Raw genomic sequence first — 17,668 nt, forward strand, 5'->3', positions numbered from 1 at the left:
TAGAGTAGCTTAATACCTACTCAGCGCTTGCGATCACTTCAGACTATTCAGTTCCTGTTTTGACGCCATGAACACGCCCTGCGATCGCCCAGCCACGCCTGCGTTTTTCCGAACACTCCCTGAAAACGGTCAGTTGACACCCAGAAACGCCCTCTTCCTGTCAATCACTCTGCGGCCAGCAGTGCGACTGAAAAGCTTCGCTAGACCTTGTGTGAAACTACATCGTTCGTTGCAATTGTACGACGCGCGTGCGCATTGCGCTGCATACGCAAGCGCAGAAGTGCCGTTTATTTGCCTCATCGCTGCACAGCGAACGAATGCAGCTAGCGATCAACTCGGAATGACCCCCAAAATGAGTAATCTAATAAATTACCTACTAACTTTGGTAAGAGGAAATCTGAAAACAAATTGCAATTTCAGTGGAATAAACTAATGATATAAGCTAAATTTGTGTGGATAAAAGGTGAAATGGCTACAAAACCATTAGATCAATGCAGTAAATGAATGCGTATTGGTTAAGGCAGAGTTACTGTACATCACAGCTTTACAGTTATAGGGTAAGGTTAAATATTAAAAGGGTAAGTTGCAATTACAGGGAGACAGAAATATCATATAAGGTAGTTACAGGGGTGTGGTTCATCAAATCGACAGTGTCTAGGTCGACAATGTTTATAGACAGACATGTGCTAGGTCGACAGGTCTAAAGGTCGACATGAGGATTTATTTTTTTTTGTCGTTTTCTTCGTAGAGTGACCGGGATCCCAAATTAGTGCACCGCGTTCGCTCGCCATGCTCCGGGCATGGTGCCTTCGCTTCGCTCGACACACTTTACCGTTCCAATCGTAGTCCACGTGGATCGTTAAGTATGGAAAAAATAAAAAAAATAAAAAAATGTGAAAAACTCATGTCGACCTTTAGACCTGTCGACCTAGCACATGTCGACCTAGAAACCCTGTCGACCTTCCATCCATGTCGACCTAATGACTGTCGACCTATAGTGGTCGACCTAAACATTGTCGACCTAGACACTGTCGATCTTCAGACCGGATCCCAGTTACAGACAACTCCTCGGGAAGCCTTAGCTGCTAGTGAGAGGCAAGGAACTTGAAGAGGAATATCCTAAGCGTGGTCCCCTTATGTCTAGATCTCAGCTATAAAACTATATACAGCACACAATATATTTCAGCTGATTATTTAATACCACCAGTTTCCTGTTTAACAAGGACAATATTGATATGTTAACATTTGCTGCACGAAAGTCAAAAAATTAATTATGTGGTCAGAATGAAGATCTTGGTAGCATCTGCTTCCTCCCCGTGTTTACTCTGTCAGTTCCCACATTCCTGCTCCATGTTTTCAACAATTAACTCCTGCATGAGGGGCTAGATAATAAATAATAAAAGATCATTACTTTTAATCCCTGTTTATACCATTCAAAAGTTTTGTGTATTGTACGTGACATAAAGCTAGCCTAATCAATCCAAGTCAGCTACCATAAAAAATTAAGTACAGTGATACAAATATATAATGATTTTATATGTAGAAGCTATTAATCTTTTTAATGGTACACCCACTGTGTGGCCTGTGTATTATCTGCATGATCTGGTATTCTTTTATTTGTCTAAAAAGCTGCAGTCAACACTCAAGTTGTTTATAATGGATATTATGTTTTGCCCAAGCTGCTCTGTGGAGGTTTTTCAACATATAAGTCTAAAGTTACAAATTAATGTGAAAGTACGAGGGTGGATCCAAAAGTCTGTGTCCTGACGCAGTAGTAGATACCGCCCTGTATTGATTTTCTGCATGTATACATACCTCCCAACATTAGGACTCAAGGAATCAGGACTTCTTAGCACGGTGTAGCCGCACCACCACCAAAAGGGGGCGTGGTCTATAGAAGCAGGGGCATGGCTTCATGGGAGTGCCATGATTGTAAGCAACGCCCCCGTTAAATTTTGGTGGGGTGTGTTCAAACTGAAATGTAAATTGCAGTGTAAAAATAAAGCAGCCAGTATTTACCCTGCACAGAAACAATATAACCCACCCAAATCTAACTCTCTCTGCAAATGTTATATCTGCCACACCTGCAGTGCACATGGTTTTGCCCATTAGAGAAAGATTTTCTTTTGTGATCAGGTCTGAATTAGGCCCGATGTCATGACTGCTGACAGGACTGGTTTGAGGACCAATCACCATACTTTTTCCAGGATGGGATCAAGAGGTTGGAGCATTGATGGGAGAATTGCATTGAAGTAAATGGAGACTACTAGGGAAATAATTTACTAAGATCACGATTCTATTCGATTCCATTCAAGTTTTTTTTTTCTAAGTGGAATCTCGATAATTATTAAACATTAAACTCGGCAGTGTTTGGGCCAATCATATTGTTTTTCATGGCCGACTACATAAATACGAATGAACAGACTATCGGTCAAATGCGGTTGTTATTTCATACAACACAGTAATTTATCAAGGATTCGTATTTATGAATGCGGATGGAAATATCATAAACTCGGCTGCAAAAGACCTCGATTCGTAGAAATGAAGACATTACAAATAGAACTGCTTTTGGCTGGTGTGTTTAACATCTCTCACTACTGTCCAATTACTAAGGTAAGTGTTATAATATCCCTGTATGGTTTTGAAAATAGTGTTTAAGTTTTATTGTAGTATTTTTAGTTTTTTAACAACATACCACTTTTTACTGTATGCATTATACCATTTCACTCTATAATAACTGCAAGTAAAGTTGGTATAAACATTATAGTAGCACAGTATTCTATGTGGAATTTTGTTTGCTTTGGGGTATATTCAATTGCAGTCGAACACTGCCGTCTGTCGAAAAGACGGCAGTTTTTGACTTTTTAAGGTCAAATCCTGATTCGACCTATTCAGAGCTTTTCGACCAGTCGAGGCATTCGACTTGTCGAAAAGCACGTGGATCGGCGGAATAGCTGCCGATCCACGTGTTGATATCGAAAACGGGGCCAAATCTGAGAGGTTTTGGCCCCCTTTTCGACTATATCAATCCGACATCAAAATGATGTCGGCATGAGATGGACCCTGAGGAGGCGAGGGGGGGGAGCCGCAGGGAGACGGGGGGACAGCCGGCGGGCATACAGGAGATCAGCGCTACGATCAGCGCTGCAACTGGATTTCACTCAGCCGCCCGACCTCACGGCAGCTTCCACCCAGCTCCAGCATGCTGTTGGAGCCGGGTGGAAGCTGCCGTGAAGTCGGGCGGCTGATTGACATCCAGCTGCAGCGCTGATCGTAGCGCTGATCTCCTGTATGCCCGCCGGCTGTCCCCCTGCGGCTCGCCCCCCCCCCCTTCTCCTCCTCTGCATCCCATCTTAATTCGACTTGAAAAAGTCGAATTAAGATGGGCATTGAATAGGGGTTGTCGGATCCATTCCGACAAATACATGTTGGAATGGATTCGACTTTAATTGAATATACCCCATAGTGTATGTTTGACCATGCTTTTACATCTCTCTAAGGTATTTTTTCAGAATATAATAAACTGTTTTTAGGACACTCTTCTCTATATCAATATTTTACCATTGCTGCATGTGTAATCCCTTTTGCTTGAATGTGACAATGCATATTATATACTTAAACAACTGTACTCAAATTTCTTTAGAATTGACTGACAACTTTTTCCTTTTTCACCTTGGTTTTCATTTTGGATATGTCAAATTTTACAAAATTTTCACAAAAAAATAAACCATGGCCTTAATTCTGACCAGAACATGTAAAATGCTACTTGCATAAAATTACCAATGCCCATTCCAAACACATTATTATGAACAATTATTTCCCTGGTCGTCCTCTAGAGCTGGATGGTCCTTTTCAACTTGTGTCTGGTCGTGTTCGGGCAGAACGTCTTGGTGGCGAGGTTACAGGTGACACTAAGGGGGTTGTCCCTGTAGAACTGGTGCTTGTTTGTGAATATTGATGAGTGAGATGCTGTATTAGGGTTATTAGAGTGACATTCAAGTCTCTAGTGGCTGTTGTGTGGGTTTCCATGATGCGGACCATGCTCTTTTGTGTATTTTGGGTGGCTGTTAATATCTGTAGGTTGGCTTGATGGAGCCTGTGATTCTCATCCATGATTCTTTGGTATGTGCCTAGCATTCTATTATTGTCTGCCCTCATTTATTTCAGGGTGTTAGCCATTCTGGTAATTTCTGTGTTTTGTCTGCTGTTGCTTCTGCATAATCTGGGTACGTGATGGACCAGTTTTACCAATAAACTGGGTTTGCCTACGCAAACATTCTAAGTTATTTGCTTGCTGGGTGGACCAGCTGTCCCAAAAAACCTGTTCCTGAGACTGTGGTAGTGGTGTGGTTGGGCTTATGTCATATTCAGGTGTCCTTTGATTGGAAGGAGTTGGGTCAGGTGGTGGTATTGCGGATTTAAGGTAAATGTGTGTTCATTGTCAGGTTACTGACTTGGCCTGGCTGAGTTGGGTGAAGAATGGTATCCCCTGAAATGAGAGACCAGTTGTGTGTAAGTATAATTATACCAACTAATGAAGAATATCTTATGTATTTTGCTTCCTAAGGCTACAAATTTTAAGTTACTTTAATTAGTTATTTGTGGATGTTGTCCTTATCCACATTTTGTATATTTGCTAAGCTTTTGGGTAACTCATTTGCAAAATTATATTCTGTTTTTGATTGTTTGCTATGGACAACATATGCACATAAATTCTATTTGTATACAGAGTTTAAGACCATAATGATAAATTTGTTTGCGGTGCATTATTTACATCACCACTTTGTCACTAAACTGCTTCCTTAAAATGTGAAGCTACAATAGTGTAATTTTTCTAAGATGGGAGTTCTATTTAAGATGGGATGTTGCACATAGCAACCAATCACATTCCATGCTACCCTTCTAGAAGGTCCTACATAAATGAGAAGTAGAATCTGATTGTTTGCTATGGGCACGGGCACCATCCCATCTTAAACAGAACTTCCATCTTAGGAAATTTAGCCCAACGTTTGACTTATGGTAAAGAGTGTGTGTGTGTGTGTGTGTGTGTGTGTGTGTGTGTGTGTGTGTGTGTGTGTGTGTGAAAGTATGTGTCCTTTTTGTGTTGTTTTTTTTCTATTCACCAGGCAAGTGGGGCAAATATGGTGACAATGGCTGCGGACTGTAGAAGAGTTGCATTGGTGGCTGGGCTGATACTTCAGACATGCGTCAACATGGTGGTGTGACGTGTACTGGTCTTGAAGATACACCCAGACTGCGATTCCGTGGCGGCAACACGTGTTGGATGGACCTAACAAAAATCTAAATTATTATTGTATCCAAATTGATGTGATAACACACCCAATGCTAATGTACTTACCAGCTTCATCAGCATCCTCAGCTTCAGTAGGAGTGGAGACAGGGCCAGAGGCTCTTTTTGACTTTTTGGAGACTGAAAATGGATATGAAGCATTTAATTAATTTCCTAAAAATGTAATCAACACACATATATGTTGCTACTCTTGAATTCAAAACTGATGTTTGATCAATTCTTTTTTTATGTATAATAAAAAACATTATCTAAAATATTTGCATACTTTTAAAACAACTATAACAAAAACAAAAATCACCACCTCTCTTTCATTTGGAAAACATACAATGCAGATTTAAACACAGTATGGTAGGAATAGTATTTATGCACAATACCCAAATAACATATTAAAGGTTGGTCTGCATGATTCTACAACAAAAGCCATGTCAAATATTTGAAACTCTCACTACAACATACTGAAATGATGATAAACCAAAAAAACAACACCTTCACAACATACATTTCAGTGTTGTCAGCATACACAATGATAAAATATTTAGGTCGGATTTTAACAACTGTGACTATGTTCTAAACCAAAGAGTAGTGGAATTTGAAAAAGAGATCATTTTTAATAAAAATAAGAAGCTAGATAGGGATAGATTTGACTACTCCAATAACACTGTACATTCTTACAATAGAGGGGGAAGAAGGACTACAGACATGTTTAAACAACCCTATAGCTCTAAGAAATTGCTAGATCCCTCTAAGAATAACAACAAAAATGGCAAATACAACTCTGGCCATAAACCTACTTCTGTTTCCACTAGAGATAATGTTGAGACAGTGCAGAGAAGAGAAAATAGACAAATATCACCTATAGCAATTTCGACACATACAAGGGGGTATGCCCAAAAAGGAGCTAGACCAAAGTATACACATCAAGCGTGTGACTTGAGACATGAGGAGTCAAGGAAGACCACTGATTCCCCAGCTTTTTTAGAACAGGAACTATACCCCATTTGGAAGAACAGGAACAGATTCAGCCCTCTAGATTCAAGGTCACCAAAGAGAGGAAGGGATTCCAATCTAGAGGATGTAGAGGAGGAAGATACGAATCCCGCAAAAAATCTAAAACAAAAGTGAGAAATAAGGGGATCTTCAACCTTTCTTCCAGAAAACTATCTGAGAGCGAAAAGGCCATACTAGCTAAAGGGCTTAAATTTGCTCCTACCAAAGGCCCCCAACTATTTGACCTCTACATTGAGCTAAATAGGTTTACACGTGACCTCTGTAGAAAGAGATATTTTTTAAATAAAACCTTGAAGGAAAAGGGGATCCTGGGAACTCACCTTATATTAGACTCTAGTGATCAACCCTCCTTAGATATATTAATAGATCTACAATCTGAGTGGAACCAAGCACAGGCAATTCCAGTTTATGATATAAAAAAGACTGATAAGGTTTTTCGGAATAAAAGTGAATTCTATCCCACACACTATAAAAGTGGTTTCATAGAATCGTTCTATGCTACCACCCTTCAAGATCTTAGAAACCTCTGTGGGGATGTGGGTAAAGATGGAGAGAGAAAATTCAAATACAGGAGAGCGAAATCTAGGGATAACCTACATACTAATGAGAGACAGGCTCTTAAGACTCTCCAGAAAGATAAATCTATAATAATTAAGGCAGCTGATAAAGGGGGTGGAACAGTCATTCAGGATGTTTCAGATTACCTGCAAGAAGCTTACCGTCAACTCTCTAATAACAAATTTTACTCAAAACTATCTGGTGATCCCACCACGAGGTTTGTGGGGGAACTTAAGGGGATACTTTTGGAGGCCGTTGAATGTGGCGCAATATCCAGGACTGAGTATCATTATTTGTTCAATACATATCCGGTCACTCCCACTTACTATCACCTCCCTAAAATACACAAATCACTTACCTCACCTCCTGGGCATCCTATCATTTCGGGAGTAGGTTCACTTACCTCTAATTTGTCAGCATTTGTAGATACTCATCTACAACCCTTTGTTAAAGATTTAAAATCATACATTAGGGACACCACTCACTTTTTACACCTTATTAAGAACATCAAGTGGCAGGAGAATTATCTCCTGGTCACGTGTGATGTCGAATCACTATATACTAATATTCCTCATGATAATGGTTTAAAAACCATTAAACATTACCTAGATCTCGATCCCACCATCTCCAGTAATCTTAATCAATTTATTTTAGAGGCTATTCACTTTATACTTACACGTAATTATTTCACGTTTAATGGTGATTTAATGGTGATTAGTTCGCCCCTAATTTTGCTAATCTTTACATGGGTCACCTCGAAGATCAATACATTTGGGGTGGTCCCTATGGGGCGAACCTGGTGCTCTATGGCAGGTATATAGATGATCTTTTTATTATTTGGGATGGGGATTATCACTCAGTCACTTCATTTGTTGATCACTTAAACACTAACACTTTTGGCCTGTCCTTCACTAGTACCATTCATCACACTGATATCAATTTCCTGGATATTGCGCTACATACCGACCCAATTTCAGGAAAAATTCTAACAAAAACTTTTAAGAAAAAAGTTGACTGCAGCTCCCTCTTAAATTATTCAAGCTGCCATCATCGCCCATGGGTAACGAATATTCCTAAGAGCCAATATTTGAGACTCAAAAGAAATTGTTCGAATGAAATTGATTACCTAACACAGAGCATTGAATTAACTCAGTCATTTTTAGATCAAGGTTACCCCCAAGAGGTTTTGGATAGAGCTCTCATTGAAACACATGAGATGATTTATTAAAAATAAAAGCTATTGACACCCTTCCTCCTCTAGAGTTTAGAGATAGTGAACCTATTTTTGTTTCAAAATACAACAGTGCTTCGCACTCGATAAGGAAGATTCTTAACAAAAACCTTCCTATACTCAAAATGGATAAAATCTTGGCAGGCTCCTTAGAAAAGGAAATAGAGATTATCTTTAAGAAAAATAGGAACCTGCAAAATCTTCTGTCTCCCAGCCATTTTGTTGGATCAAATGATCCTCTGGGCTCTTGTCTTGGCATCTCGAAATCAGGGGCTAGGTCGTTGGTGTCCACTTCCGTCCTTGGACATGGGAAACTGAGGTCAGGATGCCAAAGATGCAAAAGATCCAGATGCATGACTTGTAGGTTCATTAATGAGAGCAACCAATTCTCTTCATCTAAAACTGGGAAGACTTTTGACATTGTGGGTCGAATCACTTGTCAAATGACTTTTGTGATATATCTAATTACCTGCAATTGTGGGGTACAATATGTCGGGAGGACCACCAGACAACTAAATACTAGGTTTCTAGAACATAGAAGATTGGTCCTCAATAAATCAATGAAGCATAGTGTACCACGACACGTCAATTCCTTTCATGATGGAGACTGCAGGGTCTTATCTCTACAGGGGATAGAACACATCCACAAAACTTCAGAGGTGGCGACAGATATAACCACCTTTGTAATAGAGAAGCTTACTGGATTTATAATCTAGAAACTCTACACCCTATGGGCCTTAATGAAAATATTGAACTTAATGGTATCTGAATCTGTTTCTCTTGTGGGGTGTTGTGGGTGTGGATATATATGTGTGTGAACCCATAGGCTTACATGTGCACTTGATGTATATTGATGTATACAGATGTATTTGTTGTCCTTGGGGTCCACACACATATTAGCTGTAGGTGCTCCTTTCCTCCTTTTCGATGCCCATGTATCTATTCTGTGGGTTGGTCATAGTTTCTTATAATAAATTAACCCTCCTCTATATTGGGGTAGGTATTATCTCCCCTTTTTAATTAAAGTCAATCCTCTCCTCTAATGGTCTTCCTCCCATATTTACTACTACTATTATTACTACTACTAAAACTGTTTTTATTATTATTATTTTTATAGTCTTATTTTTGAATTCTAACCATGCTAAATGATAGCACATAATAGGACATGAGCTATAAACGGCTGCTGTCTATAAATAATATGCCTGTCTCTTTCTTATAGATCACTTTCCCTTAGTTTGTGCGGCTCTGGCTTTAATTTGAGCCTTTTTACTCTACCAATTGAAGTATTTTTCTGTATAATAATTCTTTCCTCTATATAACAATAGTTACTTACTTCATCCATATAAATACATAATAATAAAAAACTAGAAAATAAAATGTGAGGGTATCTTCTTTGGTTCCGATCTTGAACTGGTGACCTTTTGGCCGTAGTTCGTTTCTTTATCCACTGGGATATTGTAGCCATGAGAATAAATATTGGTTCTTTATATGTATAAACTCTGGGATGCCATATTTATGCCAATAGCCGTTTTTCGATATAAAGGTGATGAAATAATGTTGATTACTATAAAGTAAAAAACTAAAAACTAACTATGGTGCATTAAAAATGATCAATAAGTTAATGTACTCTAATCCCCCATATGAAACTTACTATAATCTATAATGTGGGAGCGCTAAGTTTATTTTGCACTTAGCAAGTTACTCTATATACCAAAAATATATATATATATACACATATATATATATTATATATGCACATATTCTCAACACCTTTTACTGACAACGACAATACAATGTTCACATTTTTATATACTATTTCTGTTGCTCTAGTCTATTTTGTAGTATTACTTGGAATCTATATAATGCTTACACCTGATTAAAACCAGTGAACTCAATTTGTGCAAATGACCCAACATAGTGTGAAACCCAATTACAATCTCCAGGTGTGAATAAAGAGACTCTAAAGCTGGTTGGCTGATACCCACTTAAATACATCCACACCTGCCAAAATGGGTATTCACACTTCCTGAGGAAACCGCCAATATTGTGGGCGGAGAAACGTGTAGAGGGTCATTCTAATTGCTTGTCCACTGCTGGAGACTCTCACGGACCATCCGTTACTGCTACTGAGGGATTAGGACGATCTCTCTCTATCACGTTTACTGGATCCACTGCTGCTCAACTCTTTCTGCTGTGCTTGGAAAAGCCCCGTTCTGCTGAGGTGCTTCAAAATCTCGGTTATTCCTTTTGCCGGACAACCCGCTACTACTGACGCTGTCGGCTGCTGAGAGTCACCTCCGCAAACTGCTACTGACGGGAATCAGCGCTTACAACTACGAGTGAAAAACGGATCCTAATGCTAGGGGTGAGCAATAGCACACTACAATTATAACAACCCCTTTGCTTAAATCTACTAACAAATTTGAAATATCTTGTGGAGGCATTTCACTTGTCCCTCTATCAGTACGGATGCCACCAGCCTAATTTATGATTGTGGACTGCAATACTAATATAATTGGCGTACAAGCCGATTACAGTTAATTCATTTTTTATTGTGAATGTGATTATTTATATGTATATGCATTTGCACTGCCTATGTTTTTAATTTACAAACTAATCATCTTAAGTGTTTTTTTCCACCGTTTTTATTATTAAATGATTTTCTATTTGATATCAGCGCTCCTTAAATGTTTTTCATAGAACATTAACTATACATCTTTTGATTAAGGCATCCAGTTGCCCTGTAGGAGCTGCTATTATACCAATTATTCTATATCAGGTGTTTTCTTGAATTAATTTATTAGCGCCCAATTTAACAGGGTAGTTATTGCCCTTGCTTTCCTTCTTAGCATTCTATTATTGTCTGCCCTCATTTATTTATTTTTATTTCAATATTTGAGAAAAACATGCATCATTATTACTGACCAATACAAGCAAAAAATGCACAGTACAAAACATACTAAAAACAATTTACAAATTAGTGCATCTTCAAAATAAATATATTAAAACACACAACTTAACAGCCTCCTTGGGCCGATCTGAGTCCCGGACATAAGTCCCCCTCACTACTTCCAGAGCAACCAGGTTCTGCAAGGGATCCTCATACTCAAAATAAGTGGCGACAAAAGGACGCTCACCTCCTGTTTGGCGTGCAGACTTGGCCTCCTTGGCCATTTTGGCTTTCACACGCTGCTTAATATCATAGAAGCGCTTTCTACAGTTGTCCTCGGTTCGCCTCACCAAGCCCTCACTATTGACAGCATCAACCACCTTCTTCCAGATGAATGTTTTTTTTACCGGATGAGAACCTAGCAGACGCTGGCCCAAAAAGCTGCTGATCGTACTTCATAATCACCTGCACCAGGGCCACATTTTCATCACAAGTGAACTTCACATTGCGCCCTGTCTTGATCCTTGTGTGGCTGCGGAGCCACATCACTCTCACTAGAGGACTCAGGCACATCTTCTGCCACCTCCTCCCCCTCACCCCCCTCACTAACCTCCTCCGCTTCACCCCCCCCCCTAACCTCCTTCACCTCAACTCCCTCCCTAACCTCCTCCAGCTCACCTCCCTCACTAACCTACACCTCACTAACCTCTGCATGCGACATACTTAAGACAAACAACACAGAACAATCAAAAATAAAGACAAAAAAATCACACTCCTCCTCTACCTCTACACAGCACACATACACACACACACACACACACACACACACACACACACACACACACAAACACTGACAAGAGACTAATTGAAAAAAACACTGACAGAAAATATGACAAACTAATAACTAACAATACAACAATAAAGACAAGACGACTTTCAAACACAATACAGCAATCAGAAATCAAAAAATAGAACACCACTAAACTCACCAACTCCTCAGACCACTAACCAACTCTCACCTCTCCACTAACTACACCCACGAGGTTTGGGGCCTATTTATGTGGCTGCGTTTTAACACTCCCACGTATTCGACACAACCAATCACGCATCACTTTCAAAATTGAAAGTAAATGTAAAAACGCGGCTACACTGTCCAAAAACCACTGCCGCACTTGAAAAAATACAAATCATGCATCCAAATAACCATGTTCGGCCAAACACAAACACATACGGCCGGAAACCACACACCAGAAATACGAATGACATCGACATCGGAAAATACGAATATGACAAACACGTTAGCTTAGTAATTTACCGATTTCAAATTCAAAAAGTTGCAATTTTGCATGGCCGATGTCAGTCGACTTCTATTTCGACTGAAATCGGCAGAAATACGAATCTTAGTAAATATACCCCTATGTCGAAAAATAAATGCTATTTAAACTTTAAATTCTCGGTTATTTAATGGTCAGGAGACCGACTTAATCACATTCTTGACTGCAGCTGGGAGGTTCGGCAGCATAGTGGCAGAAGATGATATCCCTTGAGTGATCATGTGATCTGCTTATATCTGCTCACCCTGCTCCTTGAAACCATTTTGAAACACACTGTACATTACACAGTATATTTTATAGAACAGAAACAGCATAACATGAGATGAATGAACCTCCAGCATGTTTAATCAGGTATCGTTTAGAAAACCTTAATGGGATAGTATTTTCAGCTTACACATTTTAAATTAGTATAAATCAAAATAGTTATTGAACAGTTCCAGGATCTTCAAGTTGCTGATTGGATCAATGAAATGTGCATTGTGATTGGGTCACGGCTGTAACAAAGGAACTGAAAACATACAATTGCTATGGTTGTCTTACATTGAAATGATGCCTAAAAGGGCGTATCAGTAGAGAAGCTGCCCTGATCACTCTGGAACCACTTTCTCATGTAAGGAGTGTTATCCTCGTACTCAGTTAGCCAAGATGACATATGCTGCTTGTGTAAATAATTAAAAAATAAAACTTCCCTTCAGTTGAACATTATGCAGCGTATTGAATTTGTAATAAAAAGTGCTTCTGAAGTCTGAAATATCTCATGTTTATTTAATATTTAAAATCCAAGGGAATAACTTCAGAAGCAAAAGATGACATTTCACAGAATATACAGTATGTAAACTGCTTCTAAGACGCCGGATGGTAATGCATTTTCCATATTACAGGCATTAGTATGTTGGGAACTTTGTAAGAACATTTCGGGAGTTTTATTTTAGATGGCCAAAACAAATATTTGACATCATTTATAGTGGTCCACGCAGTTTTCCTGAATAAGTCATTTAAAAAAGAGGAATATATTTGTAACATCTCATGGAGCATGGCTGAGTGGATCACTGAACCCTGACTTTCACCACACTGTATACATTATATTGCCAAACTCAGAGTATGAGAGTGTATCTCGGGTCATATTAGCCAGACATCTAGGCCCTCTGAATAAAGTAGACAGATTAAAGATACAGGGGCAGATTTATTAAGGTCAGTGAAGTGATGAACTGGTAGGTGATAAGGGACCAGCCAGTCAGCTCCTAACTACCATGTCACAGGCTGGGTTTGAAAAATGACAGATAGGAGCTGATTGGCTGGTCCTTTATCACCTTCCACTTTATCACTTCACCAAGCTTAAAATCTGCCCCACAGTTACAATGTGTCTGAGACCACCGCACTGGCAGTGCTAAGAATGTTACTACCCAATTGTCTTGAGCTAGATATTAAGCTGGGTACACTCTAGACTAGGGGTGGGCAAAATACGGGCCGCGGGCCGGATGCGGCCCGCAAACCGATCCTGCCCGGCCCACTGCCTCCCACCAGCGAGCAATGACAAGCAGCCCGACCGGCTGAGCTGCTTGTCATTGCTCTGCACTGCAGTACCTCCAAGCTGCCAGAGGCGCCTCTCTCCCCTGCTGCTCCTGCTGCTGCGTTGTAGCAGCGTCCTCCAGAGTCCCCAGTGACAAAGGCTGTGTTCAGCCGAGAAGGGGGCGGGGCTACGTGCCGATGAGGGGGCGGTGCTCCACGGACCCTCAGGGGGCGGAGCTACACGGGACAAGAGCCAGACTGCTACAGATCCATCCTTCCTGCCACTGCCAGCCAGATCAGTAAGTTAATGGGAAAAGTGAAAGAAAGTGTGTGTGTGTGTGTGTGTGTGTGTGTGTGTGTGTGTGTGTGTGTGTGTGTGTGTGTGTGTGTGTGTGTGTGTTAGTGTGCATATATTTGTGTGTGCGGGCAGTGGCGTCAGACTGTTTTTAGGTTTGGGGGAGAGATCTTTAGCTCTCGCTGTACCAACCCCTCCCGTGTTCTGTCACCATGTCACCCCCATGTTCTGTCACTATGTCACCCCCCCCCCCGTGTTCTGTCACTGTGTCACCCCCACGTGTTCTGTCACTGTCACCCCCCCGTGTTCTGTCACTATGTCACACCCCCCGTGTTCTGTCACTATGTCACACCCCCCATGTTCTGTCACTGTGTCACCTCCCCGTGTTCTGTCACTGTGTCACCTCCCCGTGTTCTGTCACTGTGTCACACCCCCCGTGTTCTGTCACTGTGTCACCCCCCCGTGTTCTGTCACTGTGTCACACACCCCGTGTTCTGTCACTGTGTCACCCCCCCCCCCCGTGTTCTGTCACTGTGTCACCTCCCTGTGTTCTGTCACTATGTCACACCCCCCGTATTCTGTCACTGTGTCACCTCCCCATGTTCTGTCGCTGTCAACACCACCATGTTCTGTCACCATGTCACACCCCCCGTGTACTGTCACTGTCACCCCCACCGTGTTCTGTCACCCCCCCTCCCCGTATTCTTTCACTGTGTCACACCCCCCGTGTTCTGTCACCGTGTCACACATCCGTGTTCTGTCACTGTCACGCCCACCGTGTTCTGTCACTGTGTCACACCCCCCGTGTTCTGTCACCGTGTCACCCCCACCATGTTCTGTCACTGTCACCCCCCCTCCCCGTGTTCTTTCACTGTGTCACACCCCCCGTGTTCTGTCACCGTGTCACACATCCGTGTTCTGTCACTGTGTCACCCCCACCGTTTTCTGTCACTGTGTCACACACCCGTGTTCTGTCACTGTCACCCCCCCCCTCCCCGTGTTCTGTCACCGTGTCACACACCCCCATGTTCTGTCACCGTGTCAGCCCCACCGTGTTCTGTCACTGTGTCACACCCCCCGTGTTCTGTCACCCCCACCGTGTTCTGTCACCGTGTCACCCCCACCGTGTTCTGTCACTGTGTCACCCCCACCGTGTTCTGTCACCATGTCACACCTTTCCCCAGGGGCCATAAGACACTGGATAATTTGCTTGCTGCACAATAATTATCCTAAATAGAATGTTAATGTGTAAAAAGGCTCTCTACCTGCCGTAATGTGTGTAAAAGGGGCTCTACCTGGTGTAATGTTTGTAAGTGGCGCTGTATGGCGCAATTTGAATAATAGAGATTAATGTGCAGCCTAATGTGAATCTGTATTATTTTTTGCCCACACCCCTTCCACATGAAGCCACGTCCCTATATTTTTGGCAAGTGGGGCGAGCTGCTATTTTGTATGTGGCCCTCGGATACTGACAGGAAATGTCAAGTGGCCCCTCAGCTGAAATAATTGCCCACCCCTGCTCTAGACAATGGTCAAACAATGTAATGCTGGATGTGGAGGGTTGTTGTGTGGGGGTTGTAATCAGGATGAAAACATGTCTGTAGAATTATTTATTCAGTATAGGTTAGGACGCCAGAGTGCTAGTCCTTTAGTATAGGTTAGGACGCTAGAGTGCCTATTATATGAAGTGGCTATTATAAAGTGCCAGCTTAAAATCAATAGCAGCGTTATACCTGCATGTCATTAGTGACTTCTTGATTGTGAATTGACTCCTGCTCTTTCCTTCTCATCAACAGGTAAACCTATTCAGATCACTATTGAAGAGTATTTCAACTGCTTTTACTGAAGTATTACAAGGTAATTTGATCAATTAGTACTTTCATTGAATTGTAGTGATCTGTATTTTTTTTATAACATAGCAGAGATTACATTGCACAGTTAAACTTTAGAAAGCTGTTATAAGTGGATTTATATCTGTACTATGTTAAGAACTTGAGTGTGGTTAGATTTGATTAGCACCTTTTGCTGGAGGTGGTGGGTTGTGGGGGGTGGGTTGTGGGGGGTTGTAATCAGGATGAACACGTGTCTGTAGACTTATTTATTCAATATACAGTAGGTTAGGATGCCAGTCCTTAAAGGTGCTAGAGTGCCTAGTATATGAAATGTCTATTATAAAGTGTCAGCTTAAAATCAATAGCAGTGTTATATATGCATTAAACCGAAGGAAAACTGTAGGCAAACAAACCAACAACACTACAGAAGAACTGCATTACAACCACAAAACTCAGGATAATTTTGTGGCCTCTCCATACAAGGAGAACTCCAGGACCAGGCTTACCACCCCTCCGGCTAAGAACATCAGGTCTGTCCTTGGGCATAACCCTCAAGATGAGCAGGGAGTTGTGGGAGGAAAGCACCAGGCTCAGCAGGGACATTTTCACTGACTTGAGTGTGCTCCCCACAATCTCATACCCCCCCCCCCCCCCCCCCCCCGTACTGCTCCCATGAGACCAGGACATTCATAATTCTGTCAAAATAATGTTATACCAAATTTCCCCCTTCCACCGGTTACCTGCAAATGTTTTCTGACCATATGTGTTTTTTTTTCTCTCCCACCACATTGTGTGCTATTCCTGTAATGTGTACCTCCACTGATTGCACACCCTGCCTGTGTGACCTACGCAGTGCATCCCAGTTGGTGGCCTTGGATGGTTTTTCCACGGGCAGGATGTTCTTCATATGGATCTTTCCATACAGAGTATATCATACTTTATCCTAGAGGATGCTGGGGTCCATTTAGTACCATGGGGTATAGACGGGTCCTTTGGGAGCCACTGGCACTTTAAGAGTTTAATAATGTGGGCTGGCTCCTCCGTCTATGCCCCTCCTACCAGACTCAGTTTAGAAAATGTGCCCGGGGAGCCGGTCACTGCTAGGGGAGCTCTTAGGAGTTTTTCTAGTTTATTTTTTTTCTATGAGTGTTAGGTACAGGGAGGCTGCTGGAAACAGCCTCCCTGCTTCGTGGGACTTAGGGGGTTGAGTAGGAACCAACTCTAGAAGTTAATGTTTCCCTATCTCCGCTGACAGGACACTGAGCTAATGAGGGTGCTGATCGCAATCCCATGAGGCGACCGCTCACTCCCGCAGCACGGCCGCCACTCCCTAACAGAGCCATAAGAAAGGAGAGTGGTGAGTACAGCGCCGGTGGCCCGGTTAGCGGGTCACCTTCGGGAATGGCGGCACAAGGGTGGGAGCGCAGCTCTGGCAGGCTGCGCTCCATACAGGCTCAGCAACATGTTTATGTAGACGCTGCTGAGGGGCGTCCTGGGCCAGCAAGATCACCCTAACACTGGTGTATATAGCTAACAGGAGCTAATCCCGCTGTTAGCACCATGAGACCTCAGACCAGTATAATCATTGTGCGGGAAGCCGCGCGCCATTACAGGGGGCGGGGCTTCTCAGAGCTAATCCAGCACTCACCAGCGCCATTTTCTCCCTGCATAACGCTGAACAGGACGCTGACAGGGAGCGC

The 17,668-nt window shown here is 41.9% G+C and overlaps 1 long non-coding RNA gene across 1 annotated transcript in view; it reads right to left on the reverse strand.

The window, feature by feature from the left end:
* Nucleotides 1–1,189: 1,189 nt before the first annotated feature.
* Nucleotides 1,190–17,668, reverse strand: part of LOC134928931 (uncharacterized) — a 210,253-nt gene continuing 193,774 nt past the window's right edge. Inside the window, exons 2-3 of the long non-coding RNA XR_010178137.1 lie at nucleotides 5,360–5,431; nucleotides 1,190–1,382 (exon numbers count right to left, since the gene is read on the reverse strand). This is a non-coding gene — a long non-coding RNA (uncharacterized LOC134928931). The remainder of the gene's footprint in view (nucleotides 1,383–5,359; nucleotides 5,432–17,668) is intronic.

Source organism: Pseudophryne corroboree, chromosome 5, assembly GCF_028390025.1.
Source record: "Pseudophryne corroboree isolate aPseCor3 chromosome 5, aPseCor3.hap2, whole genome shotgun sequence".
Taxonomy (NCBI): Eukaryota; Metazoa; Chordata; class Amphibia; order Anura; family Myobatrachidae; genus Pseudophryne; species Pseudophryne corroboree.